Source organism: Giraffa tippelskirchi, chromosome 6, assembly GCF_054371585.1.
Source record: "Giraffa tippelskirchi isolate mGirTip1 chromosome 6, T2T-mGirTip1v1.2.pri, whole genome shotgun sequence".
Classification (NCBI taxonomy): Eukaryota; Metazoa; Chordata; class Mammalia; order Artiodactyla; family Giraffidae; genus Giraffa; species Giraffa tippelskirchi.
Genome location: NC_137280.1, coordinates 65,429,253 through 65,450,660, shown reverse-complemented (window position 1 = coordinate 65,450,660; position 21,408 = coordinate 65,429,253). Strand labels below are relative to the sequence as shown.

Below are 21,408 nucleotides of genomic sequence, written 5' to 3'. Positions count from 1 at the left end.
TTTTGAGTGGGAGAACTGACACCAAGATCCTCAACTACCAGAGAACTATCCCTAGCGTGTATCAAATAGTGAGAACTCACACAAGGAAACCATTTGAATACAAGACCTGGCATCCAGGAAACCACTTGAATACAAGAAAGCCACTTGAATACAAGACCTGGCATCACCCAACCACCAGTAGCACCCTGTGCAGAACACCTCATCTAAACAGCAAACAAAACGAAACAATACAAATCCAATCATCAGCAGACAGAATTAACACCTTACTCAGCCTTGCCCATCAGAGGAAAAACAAATAAACAAACACACAAAAAACTCATCACAAATCTCACCCTATAAGCTTACACAAACCACTGGACCAAACTTAGGAGGGCAGAAACCAAAAGGAAGAAAGAATTCAACCTTGAAACCTGGGAAAAGGAGACCTCAAACACAATAAGTTAAAAACACAATAAGTTAATGAAAAGACAGAAATCCTATACTAATGAAGGAACAAACTAGAAACACAGAAGTCCAAATAAATGAATGGGAAATAGGCAAACTACATGAAAAAGAATTCAGAATAATGATAGTAAAGATGACCAAAAACCTTGAAAACAAAATGGAGAAAATGCAAGAATCAATTAACAAAGACCTAGAAGAATTAAAGAATAAAAATACAGAGACAAACACAATTACTGAAATTAAAAATACTCTAGAAGGGATCAATAGCAGAATATCTGAAGCAGAAGAAGGAATCAAGAAGATAAAATGATGGAAATAACTTCTTAAGAGCAGAATAAAGAAAAAGAATGAAAAGAACTGAGGATAGTCTCAGAGACATCTGGGGCAATATCAAATGCACCAGCATTCAAATTATAGGGGTCCCAGAAGAAGAAGTGAAAAGGAAAGGTTATGAGAAAAATTTTAAAGAGATTATAGTTGAAAATTCCCCCAACATGGAAAAGGAAATAGCCAATCAAGTCCAAGAGGCACAAAGAGTCCCATACAGGATAAACCCAAGGAGAAACATGCCAAGACATGAACTAATCAAACTAACAAAGATTGAAAACAAAGAAAGAATATGAAAAGCAGCAAGGGAAAAGCAACAAGTAACATACAAGGGAAACACCATAGGCTTAACACAGCTGAACTTTCAGCAGCAATTCTGCAGGCCAGAAGAGAATGTCAGGATATATTTAAAGTACTGAAACGGAAAAGTCTACAGCCAAGATTACAGTAACCAGCAAGGATCTCATTCAAAATTGATGGAGAAATCAAAAGCTTTTCAGATAAGCAAAAGTTAAGAGAATTCAGTATCACCAAACCAGCTTTACAACAAATGTTAAACGGACTTATATAGTCAAGAAATACAAGAGAAGAAGAAAGATCTATAAGATTCACCCCAAATAATTAAGAAAATGGCAATAGGAATATATATATCAATAATCACTTTAAATGTAAATAGATTAAATGCTCCAACCAAAAGACACAGACTGCCTGAATGGATACAAAAGCAAGACCTATATATATGCTGTCTACAAGAAACCCATTTTGGATCTCAAGACACAGATAAACTGACAATAAGAGGATGGAAAAATATATTCCACACAACTGGGAAGCAAAAGAAAGCTGGAGTAGCAATTCTCATATCAGACAAAACAGACCTTAAAATAAAAAAGATAACAAGAGATAAGGAAGGACACTACATAATGATCAAGGGATCAGTCCAAGAGGAAGACATAACGATTGTAAATATCTATGCACCAACATAGGAGCAACTCAATACATAAGACAAACACTGACAGACATAAAAGGAGAAATTAACAGTAACACGATAAGAGTAGGGGACTTTAGCGCCCCACTCACACAGTGGACAGATCATCAAAACAGAAAATTAATAAGGAAACACAAGTCGTTTGATACATTAGATGAGATGGATCTCATTGATATCTTCAGGACACTCCATTCAAATGCAGAAGAATATGCCTTCTTTTCAAATGCACATGAAACATTCTCCAGGATGTCTATCTTGGGTCACAAATCAAACTTCAGTAAATTTAAGAAAATTGAAATCATGTCAATCATCTTTTCTGACCACAATGCTGTGTGATTGGATATCAATTACCAAAAAAATAAATAAATAAGTGTAAAAAACAAAAATACGTGGACATTAACCAACATGTTTCTAAATAACCAACAGGTTACTGAAGAAATCAAAAGGGAAATAAAAAAATTTCTAGAGACAATAGACAATAAAAACACAACTCAAAACCTATGGGATGCAGAAAAAGCACTTTTAAGAGGGAAGTTTATAGCAATACAACCCTACCTCATGGAACAAGAAAAACATTGAATAGTCAACCTAACTTTACACCTAAAACCAGTGGAAAAAGAAGAACAGCAAAAAAAACCCCAAAATTAGTACAAGGAAAGAAATCATAAAGATCTGAGCAGAAATAAATGAAAAAGAGATGAAAGAAACAATAGTAAAGATTAATAAAACTAAAAGCTGGTTCTTTGAGAAAATAAACAAAATTGACAAGCCTTTGGCCAGACTCATCAAGAAAAAAAAACAGAAGAATCAAATCAACAAAATTAGAAATGAAAAAGGAGAGGTTACAACAGATAAAGCAGAATACAAAGGATTATAAGAGACTACTATGAACAACTATATGGCAATAAAATGGGTAACCTGGAAGAAATGGACAGATTCTTAGAAAAGTTCAATCTTCCAAGACTGAACCAGGAAGAAAAAGGAATTAAGAACAACCCAATTACAATCACTGAAATTGAAACTGTGATCAAAAATCTCCCCCCCCAACCCAAAAAAAGCCCAGAACCAGATGGCTTCACAAGAGAATTCTATCAAACATTTAGAGAAGAGCTAATGCCTATCCTTCTAAAACTCTTTCCAAAAATTGCAAAGGAAGGAATACTTCCGAACTCATTCTATGAGGCCACCATCACAAATACCAAAACCAGACAAAGACAACACAAAAAAAGAAAACTATAGGACAATACCACTGATGAACACAGATGCGAAAAACTTCAACAAAATTTTAGCAAACAGAATTCAGCAACACATCAAAAGCTCATGCACCATGATAAAGTTGGGTTCATTCCAGGAATGCGAGGATCCTTTAATATACACAAATCAATCAATGTAATATATCATATTAACAAATTGAAAGATAAAAATCATATCATCATCTCAATAGATGAAGAAGAAGCCTTTGATAAAATTCAGCACCCATTTATGATTAAAACTCTTCCAAAAATGGGCATAGAAGGAACCTACTTCAACATAGTAAAGGCCATATATGATAAGCCTACATGGTGAAAAACTGAAAGCATTCCTCCTAAGATCAGGAACAAGACAAGGATATCCACTTTCACCACTATTATTCAACATAGTTCTGGAAGTCCTAGCTATAGCAATCAGAGAAGAAAAAGAAATAAAAGGAATCCAGATTGGAAAAGAAGAAGTAAAGCTCTCATTGTTTGTGGATGGCTTGATACTCTACATAGAAAACCCTAAAGATAATATCAGAAAATTACTAGAGCTAATCAGTGAATTTAGCAAAGTTGCAGGATACAAAAATCAATACACAGAAATCACCTGCATTTCTATATACTAACAATGAAAAATCAGAAAGAGAAATTAAGGAATCAATCCCATCCACCATTGCAATGAAAAGAATTAAATCTCTTGGAATAAACTTACCTATGGGGACAAAAGAACTGTACAGAAAATTATAAGACACTAATGAAAGAAACCAAAGGCTACATAAACAGATGAGATATTCCATGTTCCTGAGTAGGAAGAATCAATACTGTGAAAGTGATTATACTACCAAACAGAATCTACAGATTCAATGTGATCCCTATCAAATTACCAATGCCATTTTTCACAGGACTAGAACAAATAATTTCACAATTCATAGAAAACACAAAAGACCCTGAATAGCTAAAGCAGAGAAGAATGGAGCTGGAGGAATCAACCTTCCTGACTTTAGATTATACTACAAAGCTACAGTCAGCAAGACAGAGTGGTACTGGCACAAAAACAGAAATATAGAACAGGGCAACAAGATAGAAAGCCCAGAAGGAAACCCATGCACCTATGGGTACCTTATTTTTGACAAAGGAAGCAAGAATACACAATGGGGCAAAGACAGCCTCTTCAATAAATGGTGCTGGGAAAACTGCAACTAAATGTAAAAGAATGAAATTCTTCCTAACACTATACACAAAGATAAACTCAAAATGGATTAAAGACCTAAATGTAAGACCAGAAACTATAAAACTCTTAAAGGAAAACACAGGCAGAACACTCGATGACATAAATCAGAGCAAGATCCTCTATGACCCACATCCTAGAGTAGCAGAAATAAAAACAAAAGTAAGCAAGTGGGACCTGATTAAACTTAGAAGCTTTTGCACAGCAAAGGAAACACTAAGCAAGGTGAAAAGACACCCCTCGGAATAGGAGAAAATAATAGCAAATGGAAACAACTGACAAAGGATTAATTTCCAAATATACAAGCAGCTTATACAACTCAATTCCAGAAAAACAAACAACCCAATCAAAAAGTGGGAAAATGACCTAAACAGACATTTCTCCAAAAAAGACATACAGATGGCTAACAAACACATGAAAAGATGCTCAACATTGCTCAGCACTAGAGAAATGCAAATCAAAACTACAATGAGCTATCACCTCACATCAGTCAAATGGCCATCATCAAAAGGTCTACAAACAATGAATGCTGGAGAGGGTGTGAAGAAAAGGGAACACTCTTGTATTGTTGGTGGGAATGTAAATTGATACAGCCACTATGGAAGATGGTATGGAGATTCCTTAAAAAAACTAGGAATGAAACCACCATATGACTCGGCAATCCCACTCCTAGGCATATACCCTGAAGAAACCAAAAGTGAAAAAGACACATGTATCCCATTGTTCATTGCAGCGCTATTTACAATAGCTAGAACATGGAAGCAACCTAGATGTCCATCAACAGATGAATGGATAAAGAAGTTGTGGTACATATACACAACGGGATATTACTCAGCCATAAAAAGGAACACCTTTGAGTCAGTTCTGAAGAGGTGGATGAACCTAGAACCTATTATACAGAGTGAAGTGAGTCAGAAAAAGAAAGATAAATATTGTATTCTAACACATATATACAGAATCTGGAAAAATGGTGCTGAAGAGTTTATTTCCAGGGCAGCAATGGAGAAATAGTCATAGAGAATAGACTTATGGACATGGGGAGAGGCAAGGAGAGGGTGAGATGTATGGAGAGAGTCACAGGGAAACTTACATTACCATATGTAAAACAGATAGCCAATGGGAATCTGTTGCATGGCTAAGGAAACTCAAACAGGGGCTCTGTATCAACCTAGAGGGGTGGGATGGGGAGGGAAATGGGGGGGAGGTTCAAAAGGGAGGGGATATATGTATACCTATGGCTGATTCATGTTGAGGTTTGACAGAAAACAACAAAATTCTATAAAGCAATTATCCTACTATAAAAAAAATAGATTAAAAAAAATTCAATTGACCCACCAAAAAAAAAGAAAGCTCATTATCCATAGCGGAGAAATAACATTCTGAAAATCCATCTGCTTCAAATACCTAGCATAACAAGTGAACCATGGCCAGTCCTGGAGAAAGAAACTGATTTACCATTGGAATGCCCCCACTTAGCTTCCTAACCCAAACTTCCAAGCAGAAGCCATTAAACTTCCTCCAGCAGTAGTCATCAGTGAGATGATCTGGCTTCGATTCTTTTCTAGGGATAACTTCAGGACCTAGCATAAGAGGAGATGGGAAGCTCTGCAATAAGTCAGTTTGGCTGACAGTTCTGTGTAATCAGGTCATTAAGGTTTAGTAACTAGACTCTTACCATAAGTCCATGATCATGCCTCACACTCAATTTATAGTGCAGCCTTCTCTCATTCAGCTGTTTATTCCACAAATACTTATTGTTGCCATTGATATGTCAGGTGCTTTACTAGGCATGACTGCTACAGTGATAACTAAGTTTTGTTCTTTGCCATTTCAGAAAACACTGTCTCTCCTTCATTTCTCTGAGTCTGATGGTCTGTCTTAGGTTTCTAGGCAGTTTCTCGGCAGACTTTTGAAGACTCTGCTGAGACCTCCAGGAACTCTCAAATGCCATCCTAGGATTGTGGTTCCTATGGCTAGATCTCTTCTGCCAGGGCTCTAACATTGCATTTCACCCATTTATGGCTTACCTTCTTTCTCTATGCCTTCCGAATTTGAAGTATTTATCCTAGAGGACTCATGTACTTGTCAAGTCCTGGTCCTCTTCAGGTTATCCTATCCTATCACAGATCAATAACTGGTCTGGGGCCCAAGGTCATTTGGTGAGTTAATGGAGACTTGGTATTATTTCATTTAATATCTATTTATTGAGCACATGGTGTATGACAGATGTTTGTTACATACCTTGCAAAGTTATTTACTTTCCCTGTGCTTCAGTTTTTCCAGATGGAATATTAATACATACCTCTTGTTGGGTGGTAGTAAGAATTAATTGAGATTGTAGGATTAGGTCAAAAAATTTCCTAGAATCCGAGTTGAAGGAAGGGATTCATTTAGAAGTGATTGAGTGATGGCGTGCTCTCAGGTAAGAGAATGAGAAAAGCATGATAGGGAAGGAAAAGGAGTGATACAGAACTTAGTTTCAGATGAGGTCTAACTTTAGCCTAATCCTTGTGGATGCCAAGAGCATAGATTGCACCACAGAATCTGTCCTGGGCTCTGTTTTCAAATGAGGACTTGAGGGAAGTGGTGGGGGGGGAGCTCATGTTGTTGTTACTATTCAGTGGTTAAGTCATGTCTGACTCTTTGCAATACCCTGGACTGTAGCCTGCCAGGTTCCTATATCCATGGGATTTCCCAGGCAAGAAACCTGGGAGTGGGTTGCCATTTCTTTTGCCAGGGAATCTTCCTGATTGAACTTGTGTCCCCTGCATTGGTAGGCATATTCATTATGGCTGAGTCACTGGGGAAGCGGGAGAAATATTGTGCTTCATCATCTCAGATTGTCCAAGGATAAGAGGCTTCAGGAGTCCAAGGGGAAGCCTCTGGAGAAAGTTGTAAGTGAAAGCTGGGATCTGAAATGCCCACAGCACCTGGTGGGGGGGTCAGGGGGGTACACCCCTCCAACAGGTTAAAGGGATCCTAAAGGACTTGGGTAGGGAAGCAACATCATTGGTGCTAATAATCTTACAGTGGAGACAGAGAAGCAAACATGTTATTGTAAATTAGTGGAACTGATAGAAGCATAGAAGTGGGAGCTTTCAATACTATCTGCCAACCACGGGGGAAGAGTGACTTCTTGGAGGATGATGAAAGTGAATGGTGCTTTTAAGGATAAACAGATGGTACCCAGGCAAAACCATGGGCCAAACGTGGTCCTTCAAGGCTTCGACCAAGACCATCATCCAAAACCGACTCCCTTATTTCATAGCTCTACCTGACAGGGAGGCACTTTTCTGTTGGGAAAATTCAAGAACCTGCCTTCTGACAGTCATTAGCGTGCAATATGACAAATCAAGATCTGATGTGGTGAAACTAGGGTGAAGTTCACTTCTTCCAAGGCAGTTGTCCGAACCCTCTGTTCCTGCTAATACTCTTACAGCACAGCCCAGGAAGGGCATACCCACAAATGTGTAGATTGATATCAGCATGTGCTGGGCACAGCTCTAAGCTCGGCTTTCAGCAGTTTGTAAAGATGCACACGAAGCACAAAGCAGAAGATATAGATTGACTTGACCCTAGAAGAGGGAGCAAACATACGGTTCTTGTAGGGTGTTGCCATTTGATTTTGTTCAGGGGCCTCTGGGGGCAAAGGCATGGATTAAGTGCATCTCATGATTCAGAAAGTGGGAGTCAGAAAGAGCACATTTTCTTAAAACCTCAGCTAATCCACAGTTACAACACTTGAAAAATGAGAGCGAGAAGGAGAGAGATTAAGTTCAGTCTTCAGTGCTTCTGACTGGGGAAAAGGCATTGATTCATCCAGGAGATTGCTAATAGCAGGTGCCTTGTGTAACTTATGGCGACACGCAAAGTTGTTTGGGCCCTAATCCTTTTCCATCTGTTCCATAACAGGGAGAGGAAACAGGAGAGCTTGTGAGTAATTGTAGAACTTCAGCATCCTTTTCACCCTGGAATGTGGAAGTCCCACTTCCCCCTCACTGACTCCCGAAGATGATGGGGAGCTTTCTGAGGAGGAAGGTCACTCCTCGGATATGAGCTGTTTCTCATCTCCTGTGATCTATGCTGGTGAAGCTTCCTGGACTTGAAAGGAGACAGGGAGGTGTTATGCATGTCTCTCTGTAGGGACACAATGGCAAAGTCCTTCTGTTGCTCCTTTCCTCTGCTTACATGGAACTGCGCTCAGGTTTCCTCCTGAAAGAAGCGTCCTGTACTAGCCTGGGCAGAAGTTTTGGGAAGAGCAGAGCTGGAGCAGTGGGGCAGAGAGAACAATAGGTTCAGCACATCCACTCAACAGGCATTTACCAATATAATAGTGCATATTATCCACCAGACATGCTGCTTTTTCATGAGTCTGAACTTCCATGCATATTTCAGAACTTGGGAATCCATTAAAATCCATTTAAAAAAATATTTTGACTGTTTACACTATGCCCACAATTAGCTAAGAAGAGGCTCTAGAGGGGCTTCTTGATAAGGAAGACTGATGTAGGCAGTCTGAAGACTACCAGACCCAAATGCGTAGCAGGTGTGGGAACTCCCTCTGCCTGTGATCTGCCTGTGGGCATAAATTGGCCATGGATCTTTAGGTGGGTTGTTTAACTTCTCAGATCAGTTTTTTTCATTTGTAGAACAGAGATAATATTAGTGTTTCCAACTCTAAAAGGTTAGTGTATCATAACAGATAATTTTTAAAGCGTGACATTAGTGTTAGTTTTTATTTTCATATTATTATGCAAGAAACTACACAAAATACAAGACACATATATTCTAAGTGGTACTTGGTTCTTCAGTAGGTGTGTTAGTACAAACTGAACTCTTGGGTAATATTTGAGCTGATCCTTGAAGAAGAAACAGACTTTCAGCAGGTAAAGGTAGGAGAGAAATGTAGTTCAAATGAAAGTCTATGTATCAGTTTCCTAAGGTTGCCTTAAGAAAACAAACAAAAAAACTACCACAAAATCAGTGGCTTAAAACAATAGTAATTTGGACTTCCTTGGTGGTCCAGTGATTAAGAATCTGCGTTGCTATCCAGAGGATGTGGGTTTGATCCCTTGGTTGGGAAACTAAGACCCTACATGCTATGGAGCAACTAAGCTCTCACACCACAACTACTGAGCCTGCACACTCTGAAGCCCATGTGCCACAACTGCTGAGTCTAGGTGCCACAACCAGAGAGTCTGTGTGTCACAATGAGAGATCCCACATGACGCAGTGAAAATCCTTCATGCCGCAACTAAGATCTGACCCAGCCAAAGAAATAAATAAATACTTAAAAAATATAGCAATTTATTTGCCCACATTTCAGGAGACTCCAGATTTAAAATCAAGATATTGGCTAAACCATATTTGTTCAAGATTTTAGGGGAAAGAGCTTCCCTTGTGACTCAGCTGGTAAAAAATCCGCTTGCCATGCGGGAGACCTGGGTTCAATCCCTGGGTTGGGAAGATCTCCTGGAGAAGGGAAAGGCTACCCACTCCAGTATTCTGGCCTGGAGAATTCCATGGACTTTATAGCCCATGGGGTCACAAGGAGTCGGACACGACTGAGCAACTTTCATTTTCACTTTAGTGTAAAACCCTTCCTTGACTCTTTCTAACTTCTGGTAGTTGCTGGCAATCCTTGATGATTCCTGGCTTGTAGACCCATCACTGCTATCTCTGCTTCCATCATCACATGGTTTTTCCTTGTGTGTCTGTGTTCACATTTCCCTTACAAGAGCACCAATCATTGGACTAGGGGCCACCCTAATCCCTGTGATCTTACCTTATTTATGTTTCTAAAGACCCTATTTTCAAATAAAGTCACATTCATAGATATCAGAGGTTAGGATTTGAACATATTTGGGGCGTGGGGTGGGAGAAGTACACAATGCAACTTGCTACATTATGTAAACAGAATTCAAGAGGGGAGGCATGAGATTTAGTTAGAGAAACAGTGAGTCAATTATAAAAATAGTAGAAAATGTTATCAGATGAGTGGACAACAATTCCAGAAGTGAATAGCAACCAACAAACGAGTACCACAGTAGGAGCTGGGAGCATCAAGATGAATAAGACCGCTTCATTAGAGAGATTTGATAAAGCATGGAACACCTTTCTGTATAGAGGTAACTGTACTCCAGGTGACGAGTGCTCAAGGATTGTGACACATAGGAGATACATACACTGGGAACATCGAGTATGCCTCTGATCTCTTACTCATCATTGAAAGTCCAGAACCTAGTTTCTGATACACACTTGGCACTAAATAAATACTGTTGAATAGGTTAATGAACACCTGCTTTTACAGATACAGAAACCAAATGAGAGCAACTTCAGGAAGCAGATAACGATAACACAGCTCGCATAAAAACTGGCCTAACTGGCTTCAGAATCCGTGTTCTATTGACTATATTATTTTGCTGACTCTTTGATTTCCTTCTTAACTCAGGAAAGTTTGTTGGCCTGGCTATTGTTGTCTATTTTCCACTGTATGTCGAGGTCAGAGAATACATGGCATCTTGACTTCCTGAGACCACAAGGCAAGGTTGTTCGTCAGGCATGCCATTTGACAGAGCAGTGGCCTTGATCTGGCTCCATTCCCTCTAATGACATGCTCACTTTCTCCCACAGATGTTAGGCAGAGCCTAGAGGACACAGTGACATTTGGCATCTGCAAAAGGCCATTGTAATTCTTCTGTCACAGGCATTGTCTTTCAGCCTTTTAATATCCATTCAAAATAGTGCCATATCCTGACCCTATGCTAATGGAGATAAACAGTGTTCAGCAAGATGGGTTTGCCCCTAGGTATTCATTATTGAGTTGGGAGATAAAATGGAATTCAGGCTCATTAGGTAATGAAATCTCAGGATCACAAAGAAACTTAAAGTTCACCTGATTTTATGTTTTAAACAATGATTGAAGCACCATTAGCCCTGAACACACAGACACACACACACACAGACACACACACACGATTGTTTGCAAGACTTTTCCAAATACTTAGCTCACAGACACAACCACACATAGAATCTTAGCCTTTGCCCTTTGAAGATAGGGATAGAATTCTTTTTGACTTAATAAGAGTAGTTCGTATAAAGAGAGAAATTTAATATTCAAAAAAAAAAAAGAACAATAGGCAGATTTACCCAGATTTAGCAGAAGCAGGAAAAAAGAAAGACTAGAAAAAACACAGAACTTGTTCAATGCAGATAGTGAAAGAGATAATTAAGAAGAAATGGTCATTAGTTCCAAATACTAGAGAGACATCAAGTAAAATTAATAAGAAAAAGAGAAGGAGGAGGAAGATGCTAGTGTTGATAAACGCCAATCCAAACCTGCTTCTTCCTTGGTGCACCCCATCTTAGTTAATGGTGACTCCATTTAACACCAAGCCCCTGCCCCTAGTAGGATATTATCCTTAACTCCTGTGTTTTACGTACATCTTTACACATTCAATTAGAAAATCTTCTTTTCTCTAACCTCAATACATCAGACACTCATCACTCAAAACACGTCTCACCACCCACACTGTTTCAGTCCTTGCCATACTCCCCATCCTCCCTCCTTGACCACTGCAGTCATATTCCTGTGGAGACTAGGCTTCCACTCTGACTTGTCGGTGGTCTTTTTTTTTTATATTGCAGCCAAGCCAGTCCTTGAAAACGTAAATATAAATACATCATCCCTTTTCTCAAAACTCTCTCCCTTCTCCTTTCCTCCTTTCTCCCTTTGCACCACCCACTGTGACCTCCCCGTCACTGAACACACCCCACTCATCCTCCTGCATCAGGACTTTGGGGCTTGTATTCTCCATGCTAAATCACACTTCTCCTACACATCCAAATGGTTCACACTCATGCTTTGTTTAGATCTTACTCAACTGTCACGCCATCACATACCGCCCCTAAGCACTGAAGAAATAAAAATTTAAAAAAAGAGAGTTTTCCATTATTTTTGATTTCCTTATTTTGCTTTATCTTTCATCATAGCACTGATCATCACCTGCATATATACATGCATGCATATTAAGTTGCTTCAGTCATGTCTGACTCTTTGCGAGCCTATGGACTATAGACTACCCAATCCTCTGTCCATGAGATTCTCCAGGCAAGAATCCTGGAGTGGGTTGCCATTTCCTCCTCCAGGGGATCTTCCTGCATTGGCAGGTGGGTTCTTTATCACTATCATCACCTGGGAAGCCCACCCACATATATATTTTTATGTAATCTCACACAATTAGGATATCAGCTTATAAGGACAGGAATGTTATCCATTTTGTGTTCACCCATGCAACTCCACTGTCTAGGACATGCTTGGTGATTGTTAGCACAGACCAATTGCTTAGTCAGTGAAGACTGCACTTAGGAGTGAACATGCAGTTCTTGACTCTTGATAGGTGAGTTTTTCTCTTGTGACGGTGAGAATGTCCTCAGAAGTTACAGAGCTATTTTCTTCCTTTTAAATAAACTCAGTGGGAAAAAAAAAAAAAAGATATCTTTTTCTCTCCATTTGTTCCAGTGTTTGAGTACCACTGGACTGATGGGCCATTTGCCTACTCTGGAAACAATCTCTGTGATCAAAAGATGAAATAAACGATTGGCTAGACCAAATCCTAACTTCCAGCACACCGGCATCGGGATTCATCAATCCCCAAGCCACATGGACTTAGGGAATAGGAGTGCTGTGACTCCCCAAGAGGGAATAGAGATATGTTACTAAGAGGAGAGCCAGGTTTTATGAGATCTAAAACTTAAGAAAATGAGTATAAAACTGCAAATGCAGTATTAATTGCAGGGCTCTGGAAGTGGCCTGTGTATGTAACAGGCCCTAAAACTTAAGATTGTAGCATCATGGCAAATCTATTTTTGGGAAAGAAGAAGCAAAAAAGAAGAAAACATGTCCTCACAAGGGGAGTGAAAGGGAAAAGAAAATGTGGACCAGCAGAGAGGAGGGCTTGATTAGAGACTAAAGGAGGATGACTCTCCATTAGACCCGACAGAGTTCCCCTCTCTTCAGCTGAACACATTTCCTGCACAATGGGAATTTTCAGAGCGATTTCCAGCCAGGAAGAGAGGAATGCAGAATTTGGTCTTTAGTTTTCTGTCCTTACCATTGTCTGCAGCTTGCTCTGAAGTGACTTGTGGAAAGAACAGCTGTGCATCCCCAGTACAGCTAATCCTTTGGAAAAAAAAACAAAAAACTTACACAACATAAATGTGTTCAGCTTGATCCCCTTCTGCCCCATAATTTAAAACATCCCACAGAATGTCAAGTTTGGGTGGGGTCTGAATATTAATGGTGAATTCTGCACTATACACCCAGCGTCTCAACACAAGGGGAAAGGGGTCTCACTTCATGGGCCCTGGAAGCTTATCCTGTTCCTGGGGGGTGGGGGAATGGTGAGACTGCATGTATCCATAGAAACACAAATGGACTTGGTGCTCAAAGTCTGAGCAGTTCTGCCCTGATCAGTTCATAAAGTGTTAGATTAGTGAACTTGTGTAAAAGCCCATGAACATCATTCTACAGAGGTCAGGTGAGGTGGCAAGGGTATTCACAGGAAGCTGGGGAAGAAAACAAGGAAAAGAACATGTGTGGGCCAGGTGTGAGACCCACCATGTGAACTGGCCCTTGCAATAATGCCTGATGACAAGCATCTTCTACATTTACAGTGCTTTTTGGAACACCCTCAGATTACAGATATTAGTGTCATATGCTCATGAAAGAATAGAGCTCAGAGGTCATCTGGGGCAACTTCTTTATGTAACCAAGAACCATGTATGAAGCATATACTACATGCCAGGCAACATGCTCAATGTTTTCCATGAAATATTTCTAATCTTCAAAACAACCCTCCTTCTAAGGCCTTATAATGCCCCATCATAGCAAGCAAGGCTTCCCTGGTTTCTCAAACAGTAAAGAATCTGCCTGCAATGCAGGAGACCTGGGTTCAATCCCTGGGTTAGGAAGATCCCCTGGAGAAGGGAATGGCAACCCACTCCAGTATTCTTGTCTTGGAGAATTCCATGGACAGAGGAGCTGGCGGGCTACTGTCCATGGGGTCTCAAAGAGTCCGACATGACTAAGCAATTAACACTTTCGCAGCAAGCAAGCAAACAAAACATCTGCCCAGAAGTCACAAGGAGAGGAAATAGTACACACAGAATTCAACCTTTCATCTGACCCCAAAGCTCATGATTTCCATGAGTAATAGATCCTAATAATATTTTTATTATGGTTAGCAATGTTTATAATTAGCGAGCTCCATTATGTGCCAGATACTGTTAAATGCAATGTGTGTGTACACATGAGAAGACTGTTCCTTTGATAATCTATTCAATGTAACTTATCCAAGATCACTGGTCAGTATTTGACATCTAAACTCTTGTCTTTCTGATTCTAGTGATTAGAAATGAAATGCTTTGCTTATATTCACTCACAAGTGATTCTAAGGCTCCGAGTGTTCCTGAGGACTTGTTGATGGGGACAGCTGGGCTTTTCATGGCCAGCAGCCTGGCAGCCAGTGCTATAGAATTTATGACAGGATAATTTAATGGGGAATGCCTCCCCAGAGGACAATTCTACACTTGCCTGATGATTCCAAAGTAGTTGACTCCGAACCGGACCAGGGGGCCCCTAAACCACACCGTGCCACACCTACACGTCATGAGCTTGGCTTACTTCATGGTGCGCAAGTTAACCGCAGGCCTTGGGTGGATGTGTAGCAGATCCTACGAGCTGGCTTTCTTTCCACTCTCTTGATTGTTGGCTCTTCTGCGGTGGCCAGAGAACAGACTGGCTCAGCATTTAGATTTGAAAGTGCACATTAGAGTCCCACATGTGCTGGCAGAGGAATGCACAGCTCTGTCCATTTTATATTTCGTGTTTGTCCAGCTCAGAGATGGTAACTTGTCCAAGGCAATGGAGGGCTCATTGGATGTCCTGGGTCTGAGCAGTTGATCCATGAAGCCCTAGAGAGAAATATGACATGGTTTGAGGTACAGAACCTGGACCAATGCTTTTTCAGGAACCTCCCTCCAAAGAGATGGTTTGAGATAAAAATGGTATCCCACTTGAGAAACCCTTATGTTGGTCTGGTCAGGGCAGAAGTCCAGACATTCCAAGAGTTTGTGGAAGAAAAACTAGATTTTCAGTTACTTGAGGCTTGGGTTTCAATTCTCATTTCAAAAGAGTCCAAGATGAAAGAACTCTACCAGCTAATTTTAGAGCAAATGGTTTCATCCCCCCAATTGACTCAAACAGCAAAGAGAAAAGAGAACCGAGAAAAAAAAAAATGGAGATCTTTAGTTTAAAACCAACCAAGGCCTATGAAGGCAGTGCATACTATGATTTTATTTTTCAGCGTTGGAGGTAAAACACTCCATGATTGGTACTATGGAGTAATTTTGCTAACTTATATGAAAACAAAGACCTCCTGGATATGCCTCAGCTAAACGATTAACTGGGAAATGGTTTATCTCTCTAGGGCTGAGAGTAAAAACTCCTCTGTACTTTAAGCCTGTTTCCTCTTCTCTAAAACTGGAAGATGGAATCAGAGAAAATCAAGGGGAAAAGGAGCTTAGAAATCACTCATTCCCAATCCTTAAGAAGCAGAGATGTCTGATGGTTACAGGATTTGTTACAAGGTCAAACAGCTAGTTCGTGGCAGAGACAGGACTAAAACTGGTGTTCTGAACAAAATTCATTACTTTTGCTTTTATTTTTTTATTTAAACCAAACAATTTCCATCCATCTTTTTCAAAATTCCATAGCATTATTGGAAGAATATATTGAATGAAGTCACTACCATGGAAGATTTGGAAATCAGGGTTTTGAAGAGCTTTGCAGATGAAAGCAGTATTTGCCACAGACCACAAGAAGAGGAGGGCGGTACCACCTCCTCAGCGTTTGGGAGGGCTGGCTCTGGTGAGCTTTGGCCACTGCCTCTGTAGAAACCAGGACAGTCAGCCTGAGGCAGTCAGAGAGAAAGAGCCGCTCCAGTTGCCCTCTGGATGCCCTCTAACCTGGCCCTGAGGAATCGGGGATGGAAAGAAACACAATCCTTCCCAGGCCTCCTTGCCTTGACTGCTTTGGATCTGAGGTCCCTTTATCTCTCTAGGGCTGAGAGTCTAGGTCTCTGTAGATGACCGAGGCAAAGATGTTTCCAATGGAGTAGAGGACATGAGACTTGAGAAGCAAAGAAGGGGCAGTCTCTTCATCTGCTTTTCCCCACCCTCCATTATGGAATGGAACTCTGATCGGCGAACTCCCCATTAAAAGTGCTTCCTGCCATACACAGGCCTGGTCCTGGATCCTCCAGGGATACCTTCTGCCTCTTCTCCCCTCTGATGTTCCCCTCACCCCCACCACTATCCCTCTGAACTTTATTCTGCTCCTTACAATAGGCCTAATGTATCTTGCAAAAAACTCCTGGGGAGGCCTTGGTTCCTCTGCCTGAAACACTTTCTACCTCCGCTCCAGGACTAACACCATGGTGCAACCATCTACACATCACTTCTGCAGGAAAGTCTTCACTGACTAGGGGTCAGCATCTCCTTTGATGTCCAGGGCACACTTGTTCTTACCGCTGGCAGAATGTTTAACACTGTATTGGTATTATCTATTTAACTTACTTTTTCCTCAATATACCATAAATTCCATGACATCAAGGGGCAATATGTGTTTTGTTCAACATTTTGCTCCCAGACCTCAGCAGAGTTCTTGGTGTAATTTAAGATTGTAAGACATTTAGTGGATAAAAGGACAACACTTAACATTTACTGGATGTCTACTATCACTGTTTTAAATAACATTTATTGGACGTTTACTGTTAGAGTATCACTGTTTTAAATGCTTGAAGGATATTATCATCAATTCTTTCAACAGTCTTAGACGAAAATGACATCATTACCTTCATTTAGTAGAGAAGAAAACTTAAAGACTAATGGCCTTTAAAAAACTTTCCTAAAACAATTGGGTTGGCTAAAATGTTCATTCGGGTTTTTCTATACCATCATATGGAAGAAACTGAATGAACTTTCTGACCAACCCAGTACATGATTAGTAGTAGAGAAGGGAGTGGAAAGCATGAAGCTTGCCCTGAAAATCCATGTTTTTACTCACTGTATTGACTGGTTCTCTCATCAACTCTGATTTCCCTGGGATTTTGTACAAAAGGAATGCTGTGTTAGAAAAGGGTCCCTTATCAGTCCTAACATTATCATCTTTGTACAGCTTAATGTTTGCATGTGGGGTGTGGTGGAGATAGAAAGAGATGCTTCTTAAGCATCTTCTAATGAATAGGTACATGCCTTCTGTTTCTGCCTGCAGGCCCTCACTTCAGTGAAGAGCTCCCCCAATTCTGTGAAGTTTGAATGATTTCTGTGAAGAACAAAGTATTATCAGAGCAGGCCCAGGGCATTCTTTGCTAGAATTCCTGATAGTTAACAATAAACTCCATTTCATTCATGAGTTCACCTCAAAGAAAACCCCATTGCTTTTAGGATGTTAGGGCAGAGATTTGGGTCAAATAGGGATAGGAATACTTTATAAGAGAGAAAATCAGATTAGTTGGGCCTCTATACACTTTATTTCCTCAAGGAATTGTTGAAATCTTTCTCACTCCTTTCTACCTGACCACTCCTTCTGCATTCACCAGAGGGGACTTTGAGAGTAAAGGTGCGACTTTAGACAAGCCCAGAAACACCAGGGAATTGATACAACCATCCCTGAAAAACAACACACATGCCCCTCAGAAGAGGACTTCATGGAAGTTAGACAAATCTTGGTAAGTGGACGTAATAGCTTTTGTTTCTGCTATCTCCCCAGCATGATTTCATACCCCCCAATCTCTTGGTTCAACACATATTAGGAGAATGAGCTAAATCCTCTTGCACTTCAAGGCCTGGTATCCATCAATTAAGGGGGTCACCAAAACCATATGTACATAAGAGCTCACTTATCCAATACATATTCATGAACACCAATTTCCTACAAAGGATGTCAGGTAATCATGAATATAATTACAAATCTATGACCAAGGAAGAATTTCTACAATCAAATCTTAGATTCCAATTTTGAGATTTATAGTGTTCCTTTTAATTACATACCGACTCAGTGGTATGTAGTTATGACAGTTTGGATAAATCAGACACCAGGGCACAGACTTTTTTCATCACGAATATTACTTCTCAGTGTTAAGGTAGTTGATATTTTAACAAATATTTTCATGAGAAATCTCTCTTGAAGTGTTCAAGGTGTTAGACCTCCACAAAGATAGACTAACCTGCCTTGAGGAGTGGTGAATTTCTACTCTCTGGAAGTACTCAAGCAAAGGTGAGTCACCATTTGGTTGAGATGTTGTACTGAGAGTTCCAGCATTAGCCACTCTTTTAGATTAAAATAATGAAATAACCGAGAACCAAAAATTTTGTGTTTTATCACTTAGGATTTCATTGACCTGAGAGAAATGCAATGCCTAAAGCAACTTAGAGAAATAAAAGGCCATACCTTTAATATTTCAAGAAGTTTAAAGTTAGGTGGATTAGGTGGGTAAGTGGACTCATCAATGCTACTGTGGACTTGGGAAGTTTTTTTGTTTTGCTCCATGATCATTAGTCAATAGATCTTATCCTTATGCTCATAATAATGATAAAGTTAATGATGATGAAAGTACTGACACTTTGTAGTTCTAACCAAAGACTGCCCTAATTGCTTTCATGTATTTATTCATGGTTATAAGAGGGCAGCTGTACCACAGACCTCATATGTGTTCCAGTAAATTAAAAAAGCGGTGTGTGTGGGAGAGAGATTAAATAGGCCAAAGAGGTATTCTTTCAGTACACGTGTTTTTAGAAGCCCATCCAAAAGTACTCTACTTTAGTTTCATTGGACAAAAGAGTCTCATATGACCATCCTTAGCTGGAAGCAGACCAAAGGAAAAAGGACCATGAATGGAGGTTGGGTCAATGAATGAACTGCTTCTTCCACATGAGTTAAGCCTTTTCACATCCATAATGTCAACTGATCCTTTCAACAGCCCTATATACTAGATACCAAAGGAAACTGAAGAACATAGAGTTTTAAGTAACTAGTCATTTAGGTATTAATTTCCAAAGCTGAGATGTGAATCCCCCTTCACTGACCTCAGAAACTGCTTCCATGGTTGTCACTACTACACAAGGCTACCTCCCTAAGTCCCTCTCTCCCTGAAATTCAATAACTGAGATGTGCTAGTCACCTTGAAATAGATGACAGAGTAGAATTACACAGAGGCAAGCCCAGAGTCAGGTCTTTTCCTGTAATGGCTTTCCATGAATTTGCTGGATCCACCAAAGGTCTAATAAGGTAAATGCTCAGTGCCACTTAACCAGGCACAAGTGCAGGCTGGCACCAGAGTTAAGAGCACTGCTGCTAGCACTGCTGAGTGAGGCACGGATTCTCTAGGTGAAAAGTCATTCTCCGGGAATAGGCTAGATCTCTTCAACAGCACGTTGCACATACCAGGGCACAAGAGGATCACTCATGCGGCCCCAGATGAACGTCAACCCCAGCACTTCAGTCACCTCATGGGGATGCTCTTTCCTAAGGCGTTTCATCTGACTTCCCATGAATGGCATAAGTACGAGGAAAATCCAGATAACTTAAGATGGAGTCATTTCCTCTCTGGCAAAGGTATCAGCTAGGCTGTTCCTACAGGATTTGTAGGTTAAAAGGCTAAAGGAGACATGGATGACTCTGCCTAAAATATTTGCTGTTGCCCTAGAACCACTTTTCCCCATGGGGAGGCAGCATAGCACAGACATAAGTGTAGGCTGAGCTGGATTTGAGTCCCTGACCCCCATCCCCCAGGCCCTAGCTGTGCCACCTAAACTCTCTGAACTCATACAGTTGTTTTGAGGGTTAGGTAAGGCATTATCGTGAAATCTTTCAGCAAGGCTGTCAGTTGGCATAAAGTGAAGAATAAACATGGGCTGCAATTCACTATTATTACTGCTGTTGTTGGTCACATTATTACTTTTTAGAGTAGGTCTTGAATTTCTTACCATCTGGAGAAATAAACCCTGGAGAGATTTCTAGGTATTTCCAAGATGAACTTGAGGGTTCATGGATATAGATTGCAGAGGTGAGGCACCTAAGCCAGCATTTCAGCCATTGAAAATTAAAAATGGAGATCTGTTTGTGGACTTCCACATAGGCTAGCAGACCTATGAATACTAATCCAGAATTTAAAAGATCTTTAAAATTAATTATCTCTCTATAAAATGATCCAGTAGTGGGAGAAACACTCAGGACCAGGGTCTCAAAATCATTCCCTGGGTCTGGTCCATTTCTTCCTTTAAAAAAAAAGCTATGGCCCCCACTGAGGCGGATAACAATATCAACTATTAACATTAAAAAAAAAAATAAAAAACACTTAGACGCTCTGTGTTCCACTGACATTCTAAACCTAAATGGGTCAGCACAAGTGAGCCTCACAGTTCCTTGATGTAGGCTCTATTATCCTCCCTCTGATAAAGAGATGCAGACAGAAACTGAACAACTGGCCCAAGGGCACAAAGTCTGCACGGGGCAAAGCCAGGGACCCAGCTAAGGATGTTGTAAATACAGCCCATCTCTGCCTTCGCACCTTCTGAAGGGAGGAGGAGGAGCTGGCCTGTATGAGCTGCCTCTGCTCATCACTTTCTTCTTTACTCATTTCTCTCCTGGCATTTACTTCCTAGGACACTTCAAGTTTATTCTCACCATTGAGTCTTTGCATTTCGTTTTTTCTCTATCCTAGAATGAATCCAGGGGTTCCTCAGAGGAGAGAGTGACTCCTGAGAGGGTACTTTTGTCCCAGAAGACACACTTTAAAATACAACAATAACAAATGAAAAATATTCTTGTGCGCAGTAGTGCTTGTTTTTAAATTGGGATAAATTTCCAGTTCTCAAGCCTCCACTACCATCTACCAAAGGAGGGGAAGGAAATCATCCACAAGCATCCTTCAGATTATCCATTCTTCTCAGTTTGCCCAGAACAGTCCCACTTTATGCCTGTATTCTTGGTGTAATTAGTAAGAGCACCCTTTTTCACTCTCAAATGGGTCTCAGTTTAAAAAACAGTCACTCTGTTTATAATGAGAATTTTTATCCCCATTATTAATACCTCATTATTTGAAATTATTTCCTGATAGGAGGTA

General features: G+C 40.3%; 1 long non-coding RNA gene across 1 annotated transcript in view; it reads right to left on the bottom strand.

Annotated features, from left to right (window-relative positions):
• Window positions 1-21,408, bottom strand: part of LOC145511203 (uncharacterized) — a 109,523-nt gene that overhangs the window by 39,854 nt on the left and 48,261 nt on the right. Inside the window, exons 3-4 of the long non-coding RNA XR_014057630.1 lie at window positions 14,907-15,196; window positions 13,336-13,403 (exon numbers count right to left, since the gene is read on the bottom strand). This is a non-coding gene — a long non-coding RNA (uncharacterized LOC145511203). The remainder of the gene's footprint in view (window positions 1-13,335; window positions 13,404-14,906; window positions 15,197-21,408) is intronic.